Here is a 21,058-nt window from a genome sequence, read left to right on the forward strand (position 1 = left end):
ACCAATACTAAAACAACATTAGTAGGTTGGACATTCAGAGGTCCATGACAACAAGAGGCACCCCATCCACCAAGCGGCCGTGATCGTATAGTGGTTAGTACTCTGCGTTGTGGTCGCAGCAACCCCGGTTCGAATCCGGGTCACGGCAGAATTGATGGGTGCTACCTTTTTGTAGCTTTTGCTGTTGTAATGTATTCCTGCATGTCTCTCATTTCACATAGTTTGAAACTTAACAGCTTAAGCCATTTTTTCTGCCTGAAGCTCAATTTTTCCCGACTACACCATTAATTGTACCAGTGTTTTCCACATGGGTAGACACGTCATAAGAACAAGCTGGCAAAATGAGCGATTTCCCACAGTGCATCACATGTAGGGCTAGTGGCGCAATGGATAACGCGTCTGACTACGGATCAGAAGATTCTAGGTTCGACTCCTGGCTAGCTCGTACGACACTTTAACTTGTATGTCATTTGACTATTGGTAAAAAAGTTATTGCCCTACAAACTTTGTATATAAACGCGGCTGACTATCAATCTTCAGGGCTGAGCAATGGTTAACGTATCTGGCTACTGATCAGAACCATCAACATTGCACTTTTGGCCAGCTAGTAAACTTTTTTAACTTGTAGAATAAAAAAATAAAAAAAACTGTTAATGAATGACAGAATCAGAAGCACCAGAAAACCACTCGTGGATCAGCCATTTGTCACACATCATTTAGGTAACCAATACTAAAACAATATTAGGAGGTTTGACATTAAGAGCTCCATGACAACAAGAGGCACCCCATCCACCAAGTGGCCGTGATCGTATAGTGGTTAGTACTCTGCGTTGTGGTCGCAGCAACCCCGGTTCGAATCCGGGTCACGGCAGAACTGATGAGTGCTACCTGTTTGTAGCTCTGGCTGTTGTAATGTATTCCTGCATGTGTCTCATTTCACATAGTTTGAAACTTGACAGCTTAAGCCATTTTTTCTGCCTGAAGCTCAATTTTTCCCGACTACACCATTAATTGTACCAGTGTTTTCCACATGGGTAGACACATCATAAGAACAAGCTGGCAAAATGAGCGATTTCCCACAGTGCATCACATGTAGGGCTAGTGGCGCAATGGATAACGCGTCTGACTACGGATCAGAAGATTCTAGGTTCGACTCCTGGCTAGCTCGTACGATACTTTAACTTGTATGTCATTTGACTATTGGCAAAAAAGGTATTGCCCTACAAACTCTGTATATAAGTAGATTTACATCTGGAAAAGCCAAATAATTGGTGAAAAGCCTTTCAGCTTGCTCATTAACAAATGGTTTAGTTGATTTTAGTCTTGTTCACTGTCACTAGTAAAATTCTTTAACTTCTAGATGGAAAAAAAGTCAACTGGTATGAATGACAGAATCAGCAGCACCAGAAAACCACTCGTGGAACAGTCATTTGTCACACATCATTTAGGTAACCAATACTAAAACAACATTAGTAGGTTGGACATTCAGAGGTCCATGACAACAAGAGGCACCCCATCCACCAAGCGGCCGTGATCGTATAGTGGTTAGTACTCTGCGTTGTGGTCGCAGCAACCCCGGTTCGAATCCGGGTCACGGCAGAATTGATGGGTGCTACCTTTTTGTAGCTTTTGCTGTTGTAATGTATTCCAGCATGTGTCTCATTTCACATAGTTTGAAACTTAACAGCTTAAGCCATTTTTTCTGCCTGAAGCTCAATTTTTCCCGACTACACCATTAATTGTACCAGTGTTTTCCACATGGGTAGACACGTCATAAGAACAAGCTGGCAAAATGAGCGATTTCCCACAGTGCATCACATGTAGGGCTAGTGGCGCAATGGATAACGCGTCTGACTACGGATCAGAAGATTCTAGGTTCGACTCCTGGCTAGCTCGTACGACACTTTAACTTGTATGTCATTTGACTATTGGTAAAAAAGTTATTGCCCTACAAACTCTGTATATAAACGCGGCTGACTATCAATCTTCAGGGCTGAGCAATGGTTAACGTATCTGGCTACTGATCAGAACCATCAACATTGCACTTTTGGCCAGCTAGTAAACTTTTTTAACTTGTAGAATAAAAAAAAAAAAAAAACTGTTAATGAATGACAGAATCAGAAGCACCAGAAAACCACTCGTGGATCAGCCATTTGTCACACATCATTTAGGTAACCAATACTAAAACAATATTAGGAGGTTTGACATTAAGAGCTCCATGACAACAAGAGGCACCCCATCCACCAAGTGGCCGTGATCGTATAGTGGTTAGTACTCTGCGTTGTGGTCGCAGCAACCCCGGTTCGAATCCGGGTCACGGCAGAACTGATGAGTGCTACCTGTTTGTAGCTCTGGCTGTTGTAATGTATTCCTGCATGTGTCTCATTTCACATAGTTTGAAACTTGACAGCTTAAGCCATTTTTTCTGCCTGAAGCTCAATTTTTCCCGACTACACCATTAATTGTACCAGTGTTTTCCACATGGGTAGACACATCATAAGAACAAGCTGGCAAAATGAGCGATTTCCCACAGTGCATCACATGTAGGGCTAGTGGCGCAATGGATAACGCGTCTGACTACGGATCAGAAGATTCTAGGTTCGACTCCTGGCTAGCTCGTACGATACTTTAACTTGTATGTCATTTGACTATTGGCAAAAAAGGTATTGCCCTACAAACTCTGTATATAAGTAGATTTACATCTGGAAAAGCCAAATAATTGGTGAAAAGCCTTTCAGCTTGCTCATTAACAAATGGTTTAGTTGATTTTAGTCTTGTTCACTGTCACTAGTAAAATTCTTTAACTTCTAGATGGAAAAAAAAGTCAACTGGTATGAATGACAGAATCAGCAGCACCAGAAAACCACTCGTGGAACAGTCATTTGTCACACATCATTTAGGTAACCAATACTAAAACAACATTAGTAGGTTGGACATTCAGAGGTCCATGACAACAAGAGGCACCCCATCCACCAAGCGGCCGTGATCGTATAGTGGTTAGTACTCTGCGTTGTGGTCGCAGCAACCCCGGTTCGAATCCGGGTCACGGCAGAATTGATGGGTGCTACCTTTTTGTAGCTTTTGCTGTTGTAATGTATTCCAGCATGTGTCTCATTTCACATAGTTTGAAACTTAACAGCTTAAGCCATTTTTTCTGCCTGAAGCTCAATTTTTCCCGACTACACCATTAATTGTACCAGTGTTTTCCACATGGGTAGACACGTCATAAGAACAAGCTGGCAAAATGAGCGATTTCCCACAGTGCATCACATGTAGGGCTAGTGGCGCAATGGATAACGCGTCTGACTACGGATCAGAAGATTCTAGGTTCGACTCCTGGCTAGCTCGTACGACACTTTAACTTGTATGTCATTTGACTATTGGTAAAAAAGTTATTGCCCTACAAACTTTGTATATAAACGCGGCTGACTATCAATCTTCAGGGCTGAGCAATGGTTAACGTATCTGGCTACTGATCAGAACCATCTACATTGCACTTTTGGCCAGCTAGTAAACTTTTTTAACTTGTAGAATAAAAAAAAAAAAAACTGTTAATGAATGACAGAATCAGAAGCACCAGAAAACCACTCGTGGATCAGCCATTTGTCACACATCATTTAGGTAACCAATACTAAAACAATATTAGGAGGTTTGACATTAAGAGCTCCATGACAACAAGAGGCACCCCATCCACCAAGTGGCCGTGATCGTATAGTGGTTAGTACTCTGCGTTGTGGTCGCAGCAACCCCGGTTCGAATCCGGGTCACGGCAGAACTGATGAGTGCTACCTGTTTGTAGCTCTGGCTGTTGTAATGTATTCCTGCATGTGTCTCATTTCACATAGTTTGAAACTTGACAGCTTAAGCCATTTTTTCTGCCTGAAGCTCAATTTTTCCCGACTACACCATTAATTGTACCAGTGTTTTCCACATGGGTAGACACATCATAAGAACAAGCTGGCAAAATGAGCGATTTCCCACAGTGCATCACATGTAGGGCTAGTGGCGCAATGGATAACGCGTCTGACTACGGATCAGAAGATTCTAGGTTCGACTCCTGGCTAGCTCGTACGACACTTTAACTTGTAAGTCATTTGACTATTGGCAAAAAAGGTATTGCCCTACAAACTCTGTATATAAGTAGATTTACATCTGGAAAAGCCAAATAATTGGTGAAAAGCCTTTCAGCTTGCTCATTAACAAATGGTTTAGTTGATTTTAGTCTTGTTCACTGTCACTAGTAAAATTCTTTAACTTCTAGATGGAAAAAAAGTCAACTGGTATGAATGACAGAATCAGCAGCACCAGAAAACCACTCGTGGAACAGTCATTTGTCACACATCATTTAGGTAACCAATACTAAAACAACATTAGTAGGTTGGACATTCAGAGGTCCATGACAACAAGAGGCACCCCATCCACCAAGCGGCCGTGATCGTATAGTGGTTAGTACTCTGCGTTGTGGTCGCAGCAACCCCGGTTCGAATCCGGGTCACGGCAGAATTGATGGGTGCTACCTTTTTGTAGCTTTTGCTGTTGTAATGTATTCCAGCATGTGTCTCATTTCACATAGTTTGAAACTTGACAGCTTAAGCCAATTTTTTCTGCCTGAAGCTCAATTTTTCCCGACTACACAATTAATTGTACCAGTGTTTTCCACATGGGTAGACACGTCATAAGAACAAGCTGGCAAAATGAGCGATTTCCCACAGTGCATCACATGTAGGGCTAGTGGCGCAATGGATAACGCGTCTGACTACGGATCAGAAGATTCTAGGTTCGACTCCTGGCTAGCTCGTACGACACTTTAACTTGTATGTCATTTGACTATTGGTAAAAAAGTTATTGCCCTACAAACTCTGTATATAAACGCGGCTGACTATCAATCTTCATGGCTGAGCAATGGTTAACGTATCTGGCTACTGATCAGAACCATCTACATTGCACTTTTGGCCAGCTAGTAAACTTTTTTAACTTGTAGAATAAAAAAATAAAAAAAACTGTTAATGAATGACAGAATCAGAAGCACCAGAAAACCACTCGTGGATCAGCCATTTGTCACACATCATTTAGGTAACCAATACTAAAACAATATTAGGAGGTTTGACATTAAGAGCTCCATGACAACAAGAGGCACCCCATCCACCAAGTGGCCGTGATCGTATAGTGGTTAGTACTCTGCGTTGTGGTCGCAGCAACCCCGGTTCGAATCCGGGTCACGGCAGAACTGATGAGTGCTACCTGTTTGTAGCTCTGGCTGTTGTAATGTATTCCTGCATGTGTCTCATTTCACATAGTTTGAAACTTGACAGCTTAAGCCATTTTTTCTGCCTGAAGCTCAATTTTTCCCGACTACACCATTAATTGTACCAGTGTTTTCCACATGGGTAGACACATCATAAGAACAAGCTGGCAAAATGAGCGATTTCCCACAGTGCATCACATGTAGGGCTAGTGGCGCAATGGATAACGCGTCTGACTACGGATCAGAAGATTCTAGGTTCGACTCCTGGCTAGCTCGTACGATACTTTAACTTGTATGTCATTTGACTATTGGCAAAAAAGGTATTGCCCTACAAACTCTGTATATAAGTAGATTTACATCTGGAAAAGCCAAATAATTGGTGAAAAGCCTTTCAGCTTGCTGATTAACAAATGGTTTAGTTGATTTTAGTCTTGTTCACTGTCACTAGTAAAATTCTTTAACTTCTAGATGGAAAAAAAGTCAACTGGTATGAATGACAGAATCAGCAGCACCAGAAAACCACTCGTGGAACAGTCATTTGTCACACATCATTTAGGTAACCAATACTAAAACAACATTAGTAGGTTGGACATTCAGAGGTCCATGACAACAAGAGGCACCCCATCCACCAAGCGGCCGTGATCGTATAGTGGTTAGTACTCTGCGTTGTGGTCGCAGCAACCCCGGTTCGAATCCGGGTCACGGCAGAATTGATGAGTGCTACCTTTTTGTAGCTTTTGCTGTTGTAATGTATTCCAGCATGTGTCTCATTTCACATAGTTTGAAACTTGACAGCTTAAGCCAATTTTTCTGCCTGAAGCTCAATTTTTCCCGACTACGCAATTAATTGTACCAGTGTTTTCCACATGGGTAGACACGTCATAAGAACAAGCTGGCAAAATGAGCGATTTCCCACAGTGCATCACATGTAGGGCTAGTGGCGCAATGGATAACGCGTCTGACTACGGATCAGAAGATTCTAGGTTCGACTCCTGGCTAGCTCGTACGACACTTTAACTTGTATGTCATTTGACTATTGGTAAAAAAGTTATTGCCCTACAAACTCTGTATATAAACGCGGCTGACTATCAATCTTCAGGGCTGAGCAATGGTTAACGTATCTGGCTACTGATCAGAACCATCTACATTGAACTTTTGGCCAGCTAGTAAACTTTTTTAACTTGTAGAATAAAAAAATAAAAAAAACTGTTAATGAATGACAGAATCAGAAGCACCAGAAAACCACTCGTGGATCAGCCATTTGTCACACATCATTTAGGTAACCAATACTAAAACAATATTAGGAGGTTTGACATTAAGAGCTCCATGACAACAAGAGGCACCCCATCCACCAAGTGGCCGTGATCGTATAGTGGTTAGTACTCTGCGTTGTGGTCGCAGCAACCCCGGTTCGAATCCGGGTCACGGCAGAACTGATGAGTGCTACCTGTTTGTAGCTCTGGCTGTTGTAATGTATTCCTGCATGTGTCTCATTTCACATAGTTTGAAACTTGACAGCTTAAGCCATTTTTTCTGCCTGAAGCTCAATTTTTCCCGACTACACCATTAATTGTACCAGTGTTTTCCACATGGGTAGACACATCATAAGAACAAGCTGGCAAAATGAGCGATTTCCCACAGTGCATCACATGTAGGGCTAGTGGCGCAATGGATAACGCGTCTGACTACGGATCAGAAGATTCTAGGTTCGACTCCTGGCTAGCTCGTACGATACTTTAACTTGTATGTCATTTGACTATTGGCAAAAAAGTTATTGCCCTACAAACTCTGTATATAAAGTAGATTTACATCTGGAAAAGCCAAATAATTGGTGAAAAGCCTTTCAGCTTGCTGATTAACAAATGGTTTAGTTGATTTTAGTCTTGTTCACTGTCACTAGTAAAATTCTTTAACTTCTAGATGGAAAAAAAGTCAACTGGTATGAATGACAGAATCAGCAGCACCAGAAAACCACTCGTGGAACAGTCATTTGTCACACATCATTTAGGTAACCAATACTAAAACAACATTAGTAGGTTGGACATTCAGAGGTCCATGACAACAAGAGGCACCCCATCCACCAAGCGGCCGTGATCGTATAGTGGTTAGTACTCTGCGTTGTGGTCGCAGCAACCCCGGTTCGAATCCGGGTCACGGCAGAATTGATGAGTGCTACCTTTTTGTAGCTTTTGCTGTTGTAATGTATTCCAGCATGTGTCTCATTTCACATAGTTTGAAACTTGACAGCTTAAGCCAATTTTTCTGCCTGAAGCTCAATTTTTCCCGACTACGCAATTAATTGTACCAGTGTTTTCCACATGGGTAGACACGTCATAAGAACAAGCTGGCAAAATGAGCGATTTCCCACAGTGCATCACATGTAGGGCTAGTGGCGCAATGGATAACGCGTCTGACTACGGATCAGAAGATTCTAGGTTCGACTCCTGGCTAGCTCGTACGACACTTTAACTTGTATGTCATTTGACTATTGGTAAAAAAGTTATTGCCCTACAAACTCTGTATATAAACGCGGCTGACTATCAATCTTCAGGGCTGAGCAATGGTTAACGTATCTGGCTACTGATCAGAACCATCTACATTGAACTTTTGGCCAGCTAGTAAACTTTTTTAACTTGTAGAATAAAAAAATAAAAAAAACTGTTAATGAATGACAGAATCAGAAGCACCAGAAAACCACTCGTGGATCAGCCATTTGTCACACATCATTTAGGTAACCAATACTAAAACAATATTAGGAGGTTTGACATTAAGAGCTCCATGACAACAAGAGGCACCCCATCCACCAAGTGGCCGTGATCGTATAGTGGTTAGTACTCTGCGTTGTGGTCGCAGCAACCCCGGTTCGAATCCGGGTCACGGCAGAACTGATGAGTGCTACCTGTTTGTAGCTCTGGCTGTTGTAATGTATTCCTGCATGTGTCTCATTTCACATAGTTTGAAACTTGACAGCTTAAGCCATTTTTTCTGCCTGAAGCTCAATTTTTCCCGACTACACCATTAATTGTACCAGTGTTTTCCACATGGGTAGACACATCATAAGAACAAGCTGGCAAAATGAGCGATTTCCCACAGTGCATCACATGTAGGGCTAGTGGCGCAATGGATAACGCGTCTGACTACGGATCAGAAGATTCTAGGTTCGACTCCTGGCTAGCTCGTACGATACTTTAACTTGTATGTCATTTGATTATTGGCAAAAAAGTTATTGCCCTACAAACTCTGTATATAAGTAGATTTACATCTGGAAAAGCCAAATAATTGGTGAAAAGCCTTTCAGCTTGCTGATTAACAAATGGTTTAGTTGATTTTAGTCTTGTTCACTGTCACTAGTAAAATTCTTTAACTTCTAGATGGAAAAAAAGTCAACTGGTATGAATGACAGAATCAGCAGCACCAGAAAACCACTCGTGGAACAGTCATTTGTCACACATCATTTAGGTAACCAATACTAAAACAACATTAGTAGGTTGGACATTCAGAGGTCCATGACAACAAGAGGCACCCCATCCACCAAGCGCCGTGATCGTATAGTGGTTAGTACTCTGCGTTGTGGTCGCAGCAACCCCGGTTCGAATCCGGGTCACGGCAGAATTGATGAGTGCTACCTTTTTGTAGCTTTTGCTGTTGTAATGTATTCCAGCATGTGTCTCATTTCACATAGTTTGAAACTTGACAGCTTAAGCCAATTTTTCTGCCTGAAGCTCAATTTTTCCCGACTACGCAATTAATTGTACCAGTGTTTTCCACATGGGTAGACACGTCATAAGAACAAGCTGGCAAAATGAGCGATTTCCCACAGTGCATCACATGTAGGGCTAGTGGCGCAATGGATAACGCGTCTGACTACGGATCAGAAGATTCTAGGTTCGACTCCTGGCTAGCTCGTACGATACTTTAACTTGTATGTCATTTGATTATTGGCAAAAAAGTTATTGCCCTACAAACTCTGTATATAAGTAGATTTACATCTGGAAAAGCCAAATAATTGGTGAAAAGCCTTTCAGCTTGCTGATTAACAAATGGTTTAGTTGATTTTAGTCTTGTTCACTGTCACTAGTAAAATTCTTTAACTTCTAGATGGAAAAAAAAGTCAACTGGTATGAATGACAGAATCAGCAGCACCAGAAAACCACTCGTGGAACAGTCATTTGTCACACATCATTTAGGTAACCAATACTAAAACAACATTAGTAGGTTGGACATTCAGAGGTCCATGACAACAAGAGGCACCCCATCCACCAAGCGGCCGTGATCGTATAGTGGTTAGTACTCTGCGTTGTGGTCGCAGCAACCCCGGTTCGAATCCGGGTCACGGCAGAATTGATGAGTGCTACCTTTTTGTAGCTTTTGCTGTTGTAATGTATTCCAGCATGTGTCTCATTTCACATAGTTTGAAACTTGACAGCTTAAGCCAATTTTTCTGCCTGAAGCTCAATTTTTCCCGACTACGCAATTAATTGTACCAGTGTTTTCCACATGGGTAGACACGTCATAAGAACAAGCTGGCAAAATGAGCGATTTCCCACAGTGCATCACATGTAGGGCTAGTGGCGCAATGGATAACGCGTCTGACTACGGATCAGAAGATTCTAGGTTCGACTCCTGGCTAGCTCGTACGACACTTTAACTTGTATGTCATTTGACTATTGGTAAAAAAGTTATTGCCCTACAAACTCTGTATATAAACGCGGCTGACTATCAATCTTCAGGGCTGAGCAATGGTTAACGTATCTGGCTACTGATCAGAACCATCTACATTGAACTTTTGGCCAGCTAGTAAATTTTTTAACTTGTAGAATAAAAAAAAAAAAAAACTGTTAATGAATGACAGAATCAGAAGCACCAGAAAACCACTCGTGGATCAGCCATTTGTCACACATCATTTAGGTAACCAATACTAAAACAATATTAGGAGGTTTGACATTAAGAGCTCCATGACAACAAGAGGCACCCCATCCACCAAGTGGCCGTGATCGTATAGTGGTTAGTACTCTGCGTTGTGGTCGCAGCAACCCCGGTTCGAATCCGGGTCACGGCAGAACTGATGAGTGCTACCTGTTTGTAGCTCTGGCTGTTGTAATGTATTCCTGCATGTGTCTCATTTCACATAGTTTGAAACTTGACAGCTTAAGCCATTTTTTCTGCCTGAAGCTCAATTTTTCCCGACTACACCATTAATTGTACCAGTGTTTTCCACATGGGTAGACACATCATAAGAACAAGCTGGCAAAATGAGCGATTTCCCACAGTGCATCACATGTAGGGCTAGTGGCGAATGGATAACGCGTCTGACTACGGATCAGAAGATTCTAGGTTCGACTCCTGGCTAGCTCGTACGATACTTTAACTTGTATGTCATTTGATTATTGGCAAAAAAGTTATTGCCCTACAAACTCTGTATATAAGTAGATTTACATCTGGAAAAGCCAAATAATTGGTGAAAAGCCTTTCAGCTTGCTGATTAACAAATGGTTTAGTTGATTTTAGTCTTGTTCACTGTCACTAGTAAAATTCTTTAACTTCTAGATGGAAAAAAAAGTCAACTGGTATGAATGACAGAATCAGCAGCACCAGAAAACCACTCGTGGAACAGTCATTTGTCACACATCATTTAGGTAACCAATACTAAAACAACATTAGTAGGTTGGACATTCAGAGGTCCATGACAACAAGAGGCACCCCATCCACCAAGCGCCGTGATCGTATAGTGGTTAGTACTCTGCGTTGTGGTCGCAGCAACCCCGGTTCGAATCCGGGTCACGGCAGAATTGATGAGTGCTACCTTTTTGTAGCTTTTGCTGTTGTAATGTATTCCAGCATGTGTCTCATTTCACATAGTTTGAAACTTGACAGCTTAAGCCAATTTTTCTGCCTGAAGCTCAATTTTTCCCGACTACGCAATTAATTGTACCAGTGTTTTCCACATGGGTAGACACATCATAAGAACAAGCTGGCAAAATGAGCGATTTCCCACAGTGCATCACATGTAGGGCTAGTGGCGCAATGGATAACGCGTCTGACTACGGATCAGAAGATTCTAGGTTCGACTCCTGGCTAGCTCGTACGATACTTTAACTTGTATGTCATTTGATTATTGGCAAAAAAGTTATTGCCCTACAAACTCTGTATATAAGTAGATTTACATCTGGAAAAGCCAAATAATTGGTGAAAAGCCTTTCAGCTTGCTGATTAACAAATGGTTTAGTTGATTTTAGTCTTGTTCACTGTCACTAGTAAAATTCTTTAACTTCTAGATAAAAAAAAAGTCAACTGGTATGAATGACAGAATCAGCAGCACCAGAAAACCACTCGTGGAACAGTCATTTGTCACACATCATTTAGGTAACCAATACTAAAACAACATTAGTAGGTTGGACATTCAGAGGTCCATGACAACAAGAGGCACCCCATCCACCAAGCGGCCGTGATCGTATAGTGGTTAGTACTCTGCGTTGTGGTCGCAGCAACCCCGGTTCGAATCCGGGTCACGGCAGAATTGATGAGTGCTACCTTTTTGTAGCTTTTGCTGTTGTAATGTATTCCAGCATGTGTCTCATTTCACATAGTTTGAAACTTGACAGCTTAAGCCAATTTTTCTGCCTGAAGCTCAATTTTTCCCGACTACGCAATTAATTGTACCAGTGTTTTCCACATGGGTAGACACGTCATAAGAACAAGCTGGCAAAATGAGCGATTTCCCACAGTGCATCACATGTAGGGCTAGTGGCGCAATGGATAACGCGTCTGACTACGGATCAGAAGATTCTAGGTTCGACTCCTGGCTAGCTCGTACGACACTTTAACTTGTATGTCATTTGACTATTGGTAAAAAAGTTATTGCCCTACAAACTCTGTATATAAGTAGATTCAATCTGGAAAAGCCAAATAATGGTGAAAAGCCTTTCAGCTTGCTGATTAACAAACCATTTAGTTGATTTTGTCTTGTTCACTGTCACTAGTAAAATTTTTAACTTCTAGATGGAAAAAAAAAAAAAAAACTGTTAATGAATGACAGAATCAGAAGCACCAGAAAACCACTCGTGGATCAGCCATTTGTCACACATCATTTAGGTAACCAATACTAAAACAATATTAGGAGGTTTGACATTAAGAGCTCCATGACAACAAGAGGCACCCCATCCACCAAGTGGCCGTGATCGTATAGTGGTTAGTACTCTGCGTTGTGGTCGCAGCAACCCCGGTTCGAATCCGGGTCACGGCAGAATTGATGAGTGCTACCTTTTTGTAGCTTTTGCTGTTGTAATGTATTCCAGCATGTGTCTCATTTCACATAGTTTGAAACTTGACAGCTTAAGCCAATTTTTCTGCCTGAAGCTCAATTTTTCCCGACTACGCAATTAATTGTACCAGTGTTTTCCACATGGGTAGACACGTCATAAGAACAAGCTGGCAAAATGAGCGATTTCCCACAGTGCATCACATGTAGGGCTAGTGGCGCAATGGATAACGCGTCTGACTACGGATCAGAAGATTCTAGGTTCGACTCCTGGCTAGCTCGTACGACACTTTAACTTGTATGTCATTTGACTATTGGTAAAAAAGTTATTGCCCTACAAACTCTGTATATAAACGCGGCTGACTATCAATCTTCAGGGCTGAGCAATGGTTAACGTATCTGGCTACTGATCAGAACCATCTACATTGAACTTTTGGCCAGCTAGTAAACTTTTTTAACTTGTAGAATAAAAAAATAAAAAAAACTGTTAATGAATGACAGAATCAGAAGCACCAGAAAACCACTCGTGGATCAGCCATTTGTCACACATCATTTAGGTAACCAATACTAAAACAATATTAGGAGGTTTGACATTAAGAGCTCCATGACAACAAGAGGCACCCCATCCACCAAGTGGCCGTGATCGTATAGTGGTTAGTACTCTGCGTTGTGGTCGCAGCAACCCCGGTTCGAATCCGGGTCACGGCAGAACTGATGAGTGCTACCTGTTTGTAGCTCTGGCTGTTGTAATGTATTCCTGCATGTGTCTCATTTCACATAGTTTGAAACTTGACAGCTTAAGCCATTTTTTCTGCCTGAAGCTCAATTTTTCCCGACTACACCATTAATTGTACCAGTGTTTTCCACATGGGTAGACACATCATAAGAACAAGCTGGCAAAATGAGCGATTTCCCACAGTGCATCACATGTAGGGCTAGTGGCGCAATGGATAACGCGTCTGACTACGGATCAGAAGATTCTAGGTTCGACTCCTGGCTAGCTCGTACGATACTTTAACTTGTATGTCATTTGACTATTGGCAAAAAAGTTATTGCCCTACAAACTCTGTATATAAGTAGATTTACATCTGGAAAAGCCAAATAATTGGTGAAAAGCCTTTCAGCTTGCTGATTAACAAATGGTTTAGTTGATTTTAGTCTTGTTCACTGTCACTAGTAAAATTCTTTAACTTCTAGATGGAAAAAAAAGTCAACTGGTATGAATGACAGAATCAGCAGCACCAGAAAACCACTCGTGGAACAGTCATTTGTCACACATCATTTAGGTAACCAATACTAAAACAACATTGTAGGTTGGACATTCAGAGGTCCATGACAACAAGAGGCACCCCATCCACCAAGCGGCCGTGATCGTATAGTGGTTAGTACTCTGCGTTGTGGTCGCAGCAACCCCGGTTCGAATCCGGGTCACGGCAGAATTGATGAGTGCTACCTTTTTGTAGCTTTTGCTGTTGTAATGTATTCCAGCATGTGTCTCATTTCACATAGTTTGAAACTTGACAGCTTAAGCCAATTTTTCTGCCTGAAGCTCAATTTTTCCCGACTACGCAATTAATTGTACCAGTGTTTTCCACATGGGTAGACACGTCATAAGAACAAGCTGGCAAAATGAGCGATTTCCCACAGTGCATCACATGTAGGGCTAGTGGCGCAATGGATAACGCGTCTGACTACGGATCAGAAGATTCTAGGTTCGACTCCTGGCTAGCTCGTACGACACTTTAACTTGTATGTCATTTGACTATTGGTAAAAAAGTTATTGCCCTACAAACTCTGTATATAAACGCGGCTGACTATCAATCTTCAGGGCTGAGCAATGGTTAACGTATCTGGCTACTGATCAGAACCATCTACATTGAACTTTTGGCCAGCTAGTAAACTTTTTTAACTTGTAGAATAAAAAAAAAAAAAAACTGTTAATGAATGACAGAATCAGAAGCACCAGAAAACCACTCGTGGATCAGCCATTTGTCACACATCATTTAGGTAACCAATACTAAAACAATATTAGGAGGTTTGACATTAAGAGCTCCATGACAACAAGAGGCACCCCATCCACCAAGTGGCCGTGATCGTATAGTGGTTAGTACTCTGCGTTGTGGTCGCAGCAACCCCGGTTCGAATCCGGGTCACGGCAGAACTGATGAGTGCTACCTGTTTGTAGCTCTGGCTGTTGTAATGTATTCCTGCATGTGTCTCATTTCACATAGTTTGAAACTTGACAGCTTAAGCCATTTTTTCTGCCTGAAGCTCAATTTTTCCCGACTACACCATTAATTGTACCAGTGTTTTCCACATGGGTAGACACATCATAAGAACAAGCTGGCAAAATGAGCGATTTCCCACAGTGCATCACATGTAGGGCTAGTGGCGCAATGGATAACGCGTCTGACTACGGATCAGAAGATTCTAGGTTCGACTCCTGGCTAGCTCGTACGATATTTTAACTTGTATGTCATTTGACTATTGGCAAAAAAGTTATTGCCCTACAAACTCTGTATATAAGTAGATTTACATCTGGAAAAGCCAAATAATTGGTGAAAAGCCTTTCAGCTTGCTGATTAACAAATGGTTTAGTTGATTTTAGTCTTGTTCACTGTCACTAGTAAAATTCTTTAACTTCTAGATGGAAAAAAAGTCAACTGGTATGAATGACAGAATCAGCAGCACCAGAAAACCACTCGTGGAACAGTCATTTGTCACACATCATTTAGGTAACCAATACTAAAACAACATTAGTAGGTTGGACATTCAGAGGTCCATGACAACAAGAGGCACCCCATCCACCAAGCGGCCGTGATCGTATAGTGGTTAGTACTCTGCGTTGTGGTCGCAGCAACCCCGGTTCGAATCCGGGTCACGGCAGAATTGATGAGTGCTACCTTTTTGTAGCTTTTGCTGTTGTAATGTATTCCAGCATGTGTCTCATTTCACATAGTTTGAAACTTGACAGCTTAAGCCAATTTTTCTGCCTGAAGCTCAATTTTTCCCGACTACGCAATTAATTGTACCAGTGTTTTCCACATGGGTAGACACGTCATAAGAACAAGCTGGCAAAATGAGCGATTTCCCACAGTGCATCACATGTAGGGCTAGTGGCGCAATGGATAACGCGTCTGACTACGGATCAGAAGATTCTAGGTTCGACTCCTGGCTAGCTCGTACGACACTTTAACTTGTATGTCATTTGACTATTGGTAAAAAAGTTATTGCCCTACAAACTCTGTATATAAACGCGGCTGACTATCAATCTTCAGGGCTGAGCAATGGTTAACGTATCTGGCTACTGATCAGAACCATCTACATTGAACTTTTGGCCAGCTAGTAAACTTTTTTAACTTGTAGAATAAAAAAATAAAAAAAACTGTTAATGAATGACAGAATCAGAAGCACCAGAAAACCACTCGTGGATCAGCCATTTGTCACACATCATTTAGGTAACCAATACTAAAACAATATTAGGAGGTTTGACATTAAGAGCTCCATGACAACAAGAGGCACCCCATCCACCAAGTGGCCGTGATCGTATAGTGGTTAGTACTCTGCGTTGTGGTCGCAGCAACCCCGGTTCGAATCCGGGTCACGGCAGAACTGATGAGTGCTACCTGTTTGTAGCTCTGGCTGTTGTAATGTATTCCTGCATGTGTCTCATTTCACATAGTTTGAAACTTGACAGCTTAAGCCATTTTTTCTGCCTGAAGCTCAATTTTTCCCGACTACACCATTAATTGTACCAGTGTTTTCCACATGGGTAGACACATCATAAGAACAAGCTGGCAAAATGAGCGATTTCCCACAGTGCATCACATGTAGGGCTAGTGGCGCAATGGATAACGCGTCTGACTACGGATCAGAAGATTCTAGGTTCGACTCCTGGCTAGCTCGTACGATACTTTAACTTGTATGTCATTTGATTATTGGCAAAAAAGTTATTGCCCTACAAACTCTGTATATAAGTAGATTTACATCTGGAAAAGCCAAATAATTGGTGAAAAGCCTTTCAGCTTGCTGATTAACAAATGGTTTAGTTGATTTTAGTCTTGTTCACTGTCACTAGTAAAATTCTTTAACTTCTAGATGGAAAAAAAAGTCAACTGGTATGAATGACAGAATCAGCAGCACCAGAAAACCACTCGTGGAACAGTCATTTGTCACACATCATTTAGGTAACCAATACTAAAACAACATTAGTAGGTTGGACATTCAGAGGTCCATGACAACAAGAGGCACCCCATCCACCAAGCGGCCGTGATCGTATAGTGGTTAGTACTCTGCGTTGTGGTCGCAGCAACCCCGGTTCGAATCCGGGTCACGGCAGAATTGATGAGTGCTACCTTTTTGTAGCTTTTGCTGTTGTAATGTATTCCAGCATGTGTCTCATTTCACATAGTTTGAAACTTGACAGCTTAAGCCAATTTTTCTGCCTGAAGCTCAATTTTTCCCGACTACGCAATTAATTGTACCAGTGTTTTCCACATGGGTAGACACGTCATAAGAACAAGCTGGCAAAATGAGCGATTTCCCACAGTGCATCACATGTAGGGCTAGTGGCGCAATGGATAACGCGTCTGACTACGGATCAGAAGATTCTAGGTTCGACTCCTGGCTAGCTCGTACGACACTTTAACTTGTATGTCATTTGACTATTGGTAAAAAAGTTATTGCCCTACAAACTCTGTATATAAACGCGGCTGACTATCAATCTTCAGGGCTGAGCAATGGTTAACGTATCTGGCTACTGATCAGAACCATCTACATTGAACTTTTGGCCAGCTAGTAAACTTTTTTAACTTGTAGAATAAAAAAAAAAAAAACTGTTAATGAATGACAGAATCAGAAGCACCAGAAAACCACTCGTGGATCAGCCATTTGTCACACATCATTTAGGTAACCAATACTAAAACAATATTAGGAGGTTTGACATTAAGAGCTCCATGACAACAAGAGGCACCCCATCCACCAAGTGGCTGTGATCGTATAGTGGTTAGTACTCTGCGTTGTGGTCGCAGCAACCCCGGTTCGAATCCGGGTCACGGCAGAACTGATGAGTGCTACCTGTTTGTAGCTCTGGCTGTTGTAATGTATTCCTGCATGTGTCTCATTTCACATAGTTTGAAACTTGACAGCTTAAGCCATTTTTTCTGCCTGAAGCTCAATTTTTCCCGACTACACCATTAATTGTACCAGTGTTTTCCACATGGGTAGACACATCATAAGAACAAGCTGGCAAAATGAGCGATTTCCCACAGTGCATCACATGTAGGGCTAGTGGCGCAATGGATAACGCACTGACTACGGATCAGAAGATTCTAGGTTCGACTCCTGGCTAGCTCGTACGATACTTTAACTTGTATGTCATTTGATTATTGGCAAAAAAAGTTATTGCCCTACAAACTCTGTATATAAAGTAGATTTACATCTTCAGGGAAAAGCAAAATGGAAAAGCCTTTCAGCTTGCTCATTAACAAATGGTTTAGTTGATTTTAGTCTTGTTCACTGTCACTAGTAAAATTCTTTAACTTCTAGATGGAAAAAAATCAACTGTTAATGAATGACAGAATCAGCAGCACCAGAAAACCACTCGTGGAACAGTCATTTGTCACACATCATTTAGGTAACCAATACTAAAACAACATTAGTAGGTTTGACATTCAGAGGTCCATGACAACAAGAGGCACCCCATCCACCAAGTGGCCGTGATCGTATAGTGGTTAGTACTCTGCGTTGTGGTCGCAGCAACCCCGGTTCGAATCCGGGTCACGGCAGAATTGATGAGTGCTACCTTTTGTAGCTTTTGCTGTTGTAATGTATTCCAGCATGTGTCTCATTTCACATAGTTTGAAACTTGACAGCTTAAGCCAATTTTTCTGCCTGAAGCTCAATTTTTCCCGACTACGCAATTAATTGTACCAGTGTTTTCCACATGGGTAGACACGTCATAAGAACAAGCTGGCAAAATGAGCGATTTCCCACAGTGCATCACATGTAGGGCTAGTGGCGCAATGGATAACGCGTCTGACTACGGATCAGAAGATTCTAGGTTCGACTCCTGGCTAGCTCGTACGACACTTTAACTTGTATGTCATTTGACTATTGGTAAAAAAGTTATTGCCCTACAAACTCTGTATATAAACGCGGCTGACTATCAATCTTCAGGGCTGAGCAATGGTTAACGTATCTGGCTACTGATCAGAACCATCTACATTGAACTTTTGGCCAGCTAGTAAACTTTTTTAACTTGTAGAATAAAAAAATAAAAAAAACTGTTAATGAATGACAGAATCAGAAGCACCAGAAAACCACTCGTGGATCAGCCATTTGTCACACATCATTTAGGTAACCAATACTAAAACAATATTAGGAGGTTTGACATTAAGAGCTCCATGACAACAAGAGGCACCCCATCCACCAAGTGGCCGTGATCGTATAGTGGTTAGTACTCTGCGTTGTGGTCGCAGCAACCCCGGTTCGAATCCGGGTCACGGCAGAACTGATGAGTGCTACCTGTTTGTAGCTCTGGCTGTTGTAATGTATTCCTGCATGTGTCTCATTTCACATAGTTTGAAACTTGACAGCTTAAGCCATTTTTTCTGCCTGAAGCTCAATTTTTCCCGACTACACCATTAATTGTACCAGTGTTTTCCACATGGGTAGACACATCATAAGAACAAGCTGGCAAAATGAGCGATTTCCCACAGTGCATCACATGTAGGGCTAGTGGCGCAATGGATAACGCGTCTGACTACGGATCAGAAGATTCTAGGTTCGACTCCTGGCTAGCTCGTACGACACTTTAACTTGTATGTCATTTGACTATTGGTAAAAAAGTTATTGCCCTACAAACTCTGTATATAAACGCGGCTGACTATCAATCTTCAGGGCTGAGCAATGGTTAACGTATCTGGCTACTGATCTCAACCATCTACATTGAACTTTTGGCCAGCTAGTAAACTTTTTTAACTTGTAGAATAAAAAAATAAAAAAAACTGTTAATGAATGACAGAATCAGAAGCACCAGAAAACCACTCGTGGATCAGCCATTTGTCACACATCATTTAGGTAACCAATACTAAAACAATATTAGGAGGTTTGACATTAAGAGCTCCATGACAACAAGAGGCACCCCATCCACCAAGTGGCCGTGATCGTATAGTGGTTAGTACTCTGCGTTGTGGTCGCAGCAACCCCGGTTCGAATCCGGGTCACGGCAGAACTGATGAGTGCTACCTGTTTGTAGCTCTGGCTGTTGTAATGTATTCCTGCATGTGTCTCATTTCACATAGTTTGAAACTTGACAGCTTAAGCCATTTTTTCTGCCTGAAGCTCAATTTTTCCCGACTACACCATTAATTGTACCAGTGTTTTCCACATGGGTAGACACATCATAAGAACAAGCTGGCAAAATGAGCGATTTCCCACAGTGCATCACATGTAGGGCTAGTGGCGCAATGGATAACGCGTCTGACTACGGATCAGAAGATTCTAGGTTCGACTCCTGGCTAGCTCGTACGATATTTTAACTTGTATGTCATTTGACTATTGGCAAAAAAGGTATTGCCCTACAAACTCTGTATATAAGTAGATTTACATCTGGAAAAGCCAAATAATTGGTGAAAAGCCTTTCAGCTTGCTGATTAACAAATGGTTTAGTTGATTTTAGTCTTGTTCACTGTCACTAGTAAAATTCTTTAACTTCTAGATGGAAAAAAAAGTCAACTGGTATGAATGACAGAATCAGCAGCACCAGAAAACCACTCGTGGAACAGTCATTTGTCACACATCATTTAGGTAACCAATACTAAAACAACATTAGTAGGTTGGACATTCAGAGGTCCATGACAACAAGAGGCACCCCATCCACCAAGCGGCCGTGATCGTATAGTGGTTAGTACTCTGCGTTGTGGTCGCAGCAACCCCGGTTCGAATCCGGGTCACGGCAGAATTGATGAGTGCTACCTTTTTGTAGCTTTTGCTGTTGTAATGTATTCCAGCATGTGTCTCATTTCACATAGTTTGAAACTTGACAGCTTAAGCCAATTTTTCTGCCTGAAGCTCAATTTTTCCCGACTACGCAATTAATTGTACCAGTGTTTTCCACATGGGTAGACACGTCATAAGAACAAGCTGGCAAAATGAGCGATTTCCCACAGTGCATCACATGTAGGGCTAGTGGCGCAATGGATAACGCGTCTGACTACGGATCAGAAGATTCTAGGTTCGACTCCTGGCTAGCTCGTACGACACTTTAACTTGTATGTCATTTGACTATTGGTAAAAAAGTTATTGCCCTACAAACTCTGTATATAAACGCGGCTGACTATCAATCTTCAGGGCTGAGCAATGGTTAACGTATCTGGCTACTGATCAGAACCATCTACATTGAACTTTTGGCCAGCTAGTAAACTTTTTTAACTTGTAGAATAAAAAAATAAAAAAAACTGTTAATGAATGACAGAATCAGAAGCACCAGAAAACCACTCGTGGATCAGCCATTTGTCACACATCATTTAGGTAACCAATACTAAAACAATATT

The 21,058-nt window shown here is 41.7% G+C and overlaps 1 protein-coding gene and 56 non-coding genes across 57 annotated transcripts in view; 56 read left to right on the top strand and 1 right to left on the bottom strand.

Moving 5' to 3' along the window:
- LOC129114035 (cilia- and flagella-associated protein 54-like) overlaps positions 1-21,058 on the bottom strand; it is an 87,150-nt gene that overhangs the window by 14,454 nt on the left and 51,638 nt on the right. The window lies entirely within an intron of this gene.
- trnah-gug (transfer RNA histidin (anticodon GUG)) lies at positions 77-148 on the top strand. Its single transcript has one exon. It is a non-coding gene; the product is annotated as a tRNA-His (tRNA).
- trnar-acg (transfer RNA arginine (anticodon ACG)) lies at positions 373-445 on the top strand. Its single transcript has one exon. It is a non-coding gene; the product is annotated as a tRNA-Arg (tRNA).
- On the top strand, positions 800-871 carry trnah-gug (transfer RNA histidin (anticodon GUG)). The gene has a single exon. It is a non-coding gene; the product is annotated as a tRNA-His (tRNA).
- trnar-acg (transfer RNA arginine (anticodon ACG)) lies at positions 1,096-1,168 on the top strand. The gene has a single exon. It is a non-coding gene; the product is annotated as a tRNA-Arg (tRNA).
- Positions 1,528-1,599, top strand: trnah-gug (transfer RNA histidin (anticodon GUG)). Its single transcript has one exon. It is a non-coding gene; the product is annotated as a tRNA-His (tRNA).
- Positions 1,824-1,896, top strand: trnar-acg (transfer RNA arginine (anticodon ACG)). The gene has a single exon. It is a non-coding gene; the product is annotated as a tRNA-Arg (tRNA).
- On the top strand, positions 2,251-2,322 carry trnah-gug (transfer RNA histidin (anticodon GUG)). The gene has a single exon. It is a non-coding gene; the product is annotated as a tRNA-His (tRNA).
- On the top strand, positions 2,547-2,619 carry trnar-acg (transfer RNA arginine (anticodon ACG)). Its single transcript has one exon. It is a non-coding gene; the product is annotated as a tRNA-Arg (tRNA).
- Positions 2,980-3,051, top strand: trnah-gug (transfer RNA histidin (anticodon GUG)). Its single transcript has one exon. It is a non-coding gene; the product is annotated as a tRNA-His (tRNA).
- Positions 3,276-3,348, top strand: trnar-acg (transfer RNA arginine (anticodon ACG)). Its single transcript has one exon. It is a non-coding gene; the product is annotated as a tRNA-Arg (tRNA).
- On the top strand, positions 3,701-3,772 carry trnah-gug (transfer RNA histidin (anticodon GUG)). The gene has a single exon. It is a non-coding gene; the product is annotated as a tRNA-His (tRNA).
- Positions 3,997-4,069, top strand: trnar-acg (transfer RNA arginine (anticodon ACG)). Its single transcript has one exon. It is a non-coding gene; the product is annotated as a tRNA-Arg (tRNA).
- On the top strand, positions 4,429-4,500 carry trnah-gug (transfer RNA histidin (anticodon GUG)). Its single transcript has one exon. It is a non-coding gene; the product is annotated as a tRNA-His (tRNA).
- trnar-acg (transfer RNA arginine (anticodon ACG)) lies at positions 4,726-4,798 on the top strand. Its single transcript has one exon. It is a non-coding gene; the product is annotated as a tRNA-Arg (tRNA).
- Positions 5,153-5,224, top strand: trnah-gug (transfer RNA histidin (anticodon GUG)). The gene has a single exon. It is a non-coding gene; the product is annotated as a tRNA-His (tRNA).
- On the top strand, positions 5,449-5,521 carry trnar-acg (transfer RNA arginine (anticodon ACG)). Its single transcript has one exon. It is a non-coding gene; the product is annotated as a tRNA-Arg (tRNA).
- On the top strand, positions 5,881-5,952 carry trnah-gug (transfer RNA histidin (anticodon GUG)). Its single transcript has one exon. It is a non-coding gene; the product is annotated as a tRNA-His (tRNA).
- trnar-acg (transfer RNA arginine (anticodon ACG)) lies at positions 6,177-6,249 on the top strand. The gene has a single exon. It is a non-coding gene; the product is annotated as a tRNA-Arg (tRNA).
- On the top strand, positions 6,604-6,675 carry trnah-gug (transfer RNA histidin (anticodon GUG)). The gene has a single exon. It is a non-coding gene; the product is annotated as a tRNA-His (tRNA).
- On the top strand, positions 6,900-6,972 carry trnar-acg (transfer RNA arginine (anticodon ACG)). The gene has a single exon. It is a non-coding gene; the product is annotated as a tRNA-Arg (tRNA).
- Positions 7,333-7,404, top strand: trnah-gug (transfer RNA histidin (anticodon GUG)). The gene has a single exon. It is a non-coding gene; the product is annotated as a tRNA-His (tRNA).
- Positions 7,629-7,701, top strand: trnar-acg (transfer RNA arginine (anticodon ACG)). Its single transcript has one exon. It is a non-coding gene; the product is annotated as a tRNA-Arg (tRNA).
- Positions 8,056-8,127, top strand: trnah-gug (transfer RNA histidin (anticodon GUG)). Its single transcript has one exon. It is a non-coding gene; the product is annotated as a tRNA-His (tRNA).
- On the top strand, positions 8,352-8,424 carry trnar-acg (transfer RNA arginine (anticodon ACG)). Its single transcript has one exon. It is a non-coding gene; the product is annotated as a tRNA-Arg (tRNA).
- On the top strand, positions 8,783-8,854 carry trnah-gug (transfer RNA histidin (anticodon GUG)). The gene has a single exon. It is a non-coding gene; the product is annotated as a tRNA-His (tRNA).
- On the top strand, positions 9,079-9,151 carry trnar-acg (transfer RNA arginine (anticodon ACG)). Its single transcript has one exon. It is a non-coding gene; the product is annotated as a tRNA-Arg (tRNA).
- On the top strand, positions 9,512-9,583 carry trnah-gug (transfer RNA histidin (anticodon GUG)). Its single transcript has one exon. It is a non-coding gene; the product is annotated as a tRNA-His (tRNA).
- trnar-acg (transfer RNA arginine (anticodon ACG)) lies at positions 9,808-9,880 on the top strand. Its single transcript has one exon. It is a non-coding gene; the product is annotated as a tRNA-Arg (tRNA).
- Positions 10,233-10,304, top strand: trnah-gug (transfer RNA histidin (anticodon GUG)). The gene has a single exon. It is a non-coding gene; the product is annotated as a tRNA-His (tRNA).
- On the top strand, positions 10,960-11,031 carry trnah-gug (transfer RNA histidin (anticodon GUG)). Its single transcript has one exon. It is a non-coding gene; the product is annotated as a tRNA-His (tRNA).
- On the top strand, positions 11,256-11,328 carry trnar-acg (transfer RNA arginine (anticodon ACG)). Its single transcript has one exon. It is a non-coding gene; the product is annotated as a tRNA-Arg (tRNA).
- Positions 11,688-11,759, top strand: trnah-gug (transfer RNA histidin (anticodon GUG)). Its single transcript has one exon. It is a non-coding gene; the product is annotated as a tRNA-His (tRNA).
- Positions 11,984-12,056, top strand: trnar-acg (transfer RNA arginine (anticodon ACG)). Its single transcript has one exon. It is a non-coding gene; the product is annotated as a tRNA-Arg (tRNA).
- trnah-gug (transfer RNA histidin (anticodon GUG)) lies at positions 12,417-12,488 on the top strand. Its single transcript has one exon. It is a non-coding gene; the product is annotated as a tRNA-His (tRNA).
- On the top strand, positions 12,713-12,785 carry trnar-acg (transfer RNA arginine (anticodon ACG)). Its single transcript has one exon. It is a non-coding gene; the product is annotated as a tRNA-Arg (tRNA).
- trnah-gug (transfer RNA histidin (anticodon GUG)) lies at positions 13,140-13,211 on the top strand. The gene has a single exon. It is a non-coding gene; the product is annotated as a tRNA-His (tRNA).
- Positions 13,436-13,508, top strand: trnar-acg (transfer RNA arginine (anticodon ACG)). The gene has a single exon. It is a non-coding gene; the product is annotated as a tRNA-Arg (tRNA).
- On the top strand, positions 13,868-13,939 carry trnah-gug (transfer RNA histidin (anticodon GUG)). The gene has a single exon. It is a non-coding gene; the product is annotated as a tRNA-His (tRNA).
- On the top strand, positions 14,164-14,236 carry trnar-acg (transfer RNA arginine (anticodon ACG)). The gene has a single exon. It is a non-coding gene; the product is annotated as a tRNA-Arg (tRNA).
- trnah-gug (transfer RNA histidin (anticodon GUG)) lies at positions 14,590-14,661 on the top strand. The gene has a single exon. It is a non-coding gene; the product is annotated as a tRNA-His (tRNA).
- Positions 14,886-14,958, top strand: trnar-acg (transfer RNA arginine (anticodon ACG)). Its single transcript has one exon. It is a non-coding gene; the product is annotated as a tRNA-Arg (tRNA).
- Positions 15,318-15,389, top strand: trnah-gug (transfer RNA histidin (anticodon GUG)). The gene has a single exon. It is a non-coding gene; the product is annotated as a tRNA-His (tRNA).
- On the top strand, positions 15,614-15,686 carry trnar-acg (transfer RNA arginine (anticodon ACG)). Its single transcript has one exon. It is a non-coding gene; the product is annotated as a tRNA-Arg (tRNA).
- trnah-gug (transfer RNA histidin (anticodon GUG)) lies at positions 16,041-16,112 on the top strand. Its single transcript has one exon. It is a non-coding gene; the product is annotated as a tRNA-His (tRNA).
- On the top strand, positions 16,337-16,409 carry trnar-acg (transfer RNA arginine (anticodon ACG)). Its single transcript has one exon. It is a non-coding gene; the product is annotated as a tRNA-Arg (tRNA).
- Positions 16,770-16,841, top strand: trnah-gug (transfer RNA histidin (anticodon GUG)). Its single transcript has one exon. It is a non-coding gene; the product is annotated as a tRNA-His (tRNA).
- On the top strand, positions 17,066-17,138 carry trnar-acg (transfer RNA arginine (anticodon ACG)). The gene has a single exon. It is a non-coding gene; the product is annotated as a tRNA-Arg (tRNA).
- On the top strand, positions 17,491-17,562 carry trnah-gug (transfer RNA histidin (anticodon GUG)). Its single transcript has one exon. It is a non-coding gene; the product is annotated as a tRNA-His (tRNA).
- Positions 18,218-18,289, top strand: trnah-gug (transfer RNA histidin (anticodon GUG)). The gene has a single exon. It is a non-coding gene; the product is annotated as a tRNA-His (tRNA).
- trnar-acg (transfer RNA arginine (anticodon ACG)) lies at positions 18,513-18,585 on the top strand. The gene has a single exon. It is a non-coding gene; the product is annotated as a tRNA-Arg (tRNA).
- On the top strand, positions 18,940-19,011 carry trnah-gug (transfer RNA histidin (anticodon GUG)). Its single transcript has one exon. It is a non-coding gene; the product is annotated as a tRNA-His (tRNA).
- Positions 19,236-19,308, top strand: trnar-acg (transfer RNA arginine (anticodon ACG)). Its single transcript has one exon. It is a non-coding gene; the product is annotated as a tRNA-Arg (tRNA).
- trnah-gug (transfer RNA histidin (anticodon GUG)) lies at positions 19,663-19,734 on the top strand. The gene has a single exon. It is a non-coding gene; the product is annotated as a tRNA-His (tRNA).
- On the top strand, positions 19,959-20,031 carry trnar-acg (transfer RNA arginine (anticodon ACG)). The gene has a single exon. It is a non-coding gene; the product is annotated as a tRNA-Arg (tRNA).
- Positions 20,392-20,463, top strand: trnah-gug (transfer RNA histidin (anticodon GUG)). Its single transcript has one exon. It is a non-coding gene; the product is annotated as a tRNA-His (tRNA).
- Positions 20,688-20,760, top strand: trnar-acg (transfer RNA arginine (anticodon ACG)). The gene has a single exon. It is a non-coding gene; the product is annotated as a tRNA-Arg (tRNA).

This window comes from Anoplopoma fimbria, chromosome 24, assembly GCF_027596085.1.
Source record: "Anoplopoma fimbria isolate UVic2021 breed Golden Eagle Sablefish chromosome 24, Afim_UVic_2022, whole genome shotgun sequence".
NCBI classification, from domain to species: domain Eukaryota; kingdom Metazoa; phylum Chordata; class Actinopteri; order Perciformes; family Anoplopomatidae; genus Anoplopoma; species Anoplopoma fimbria.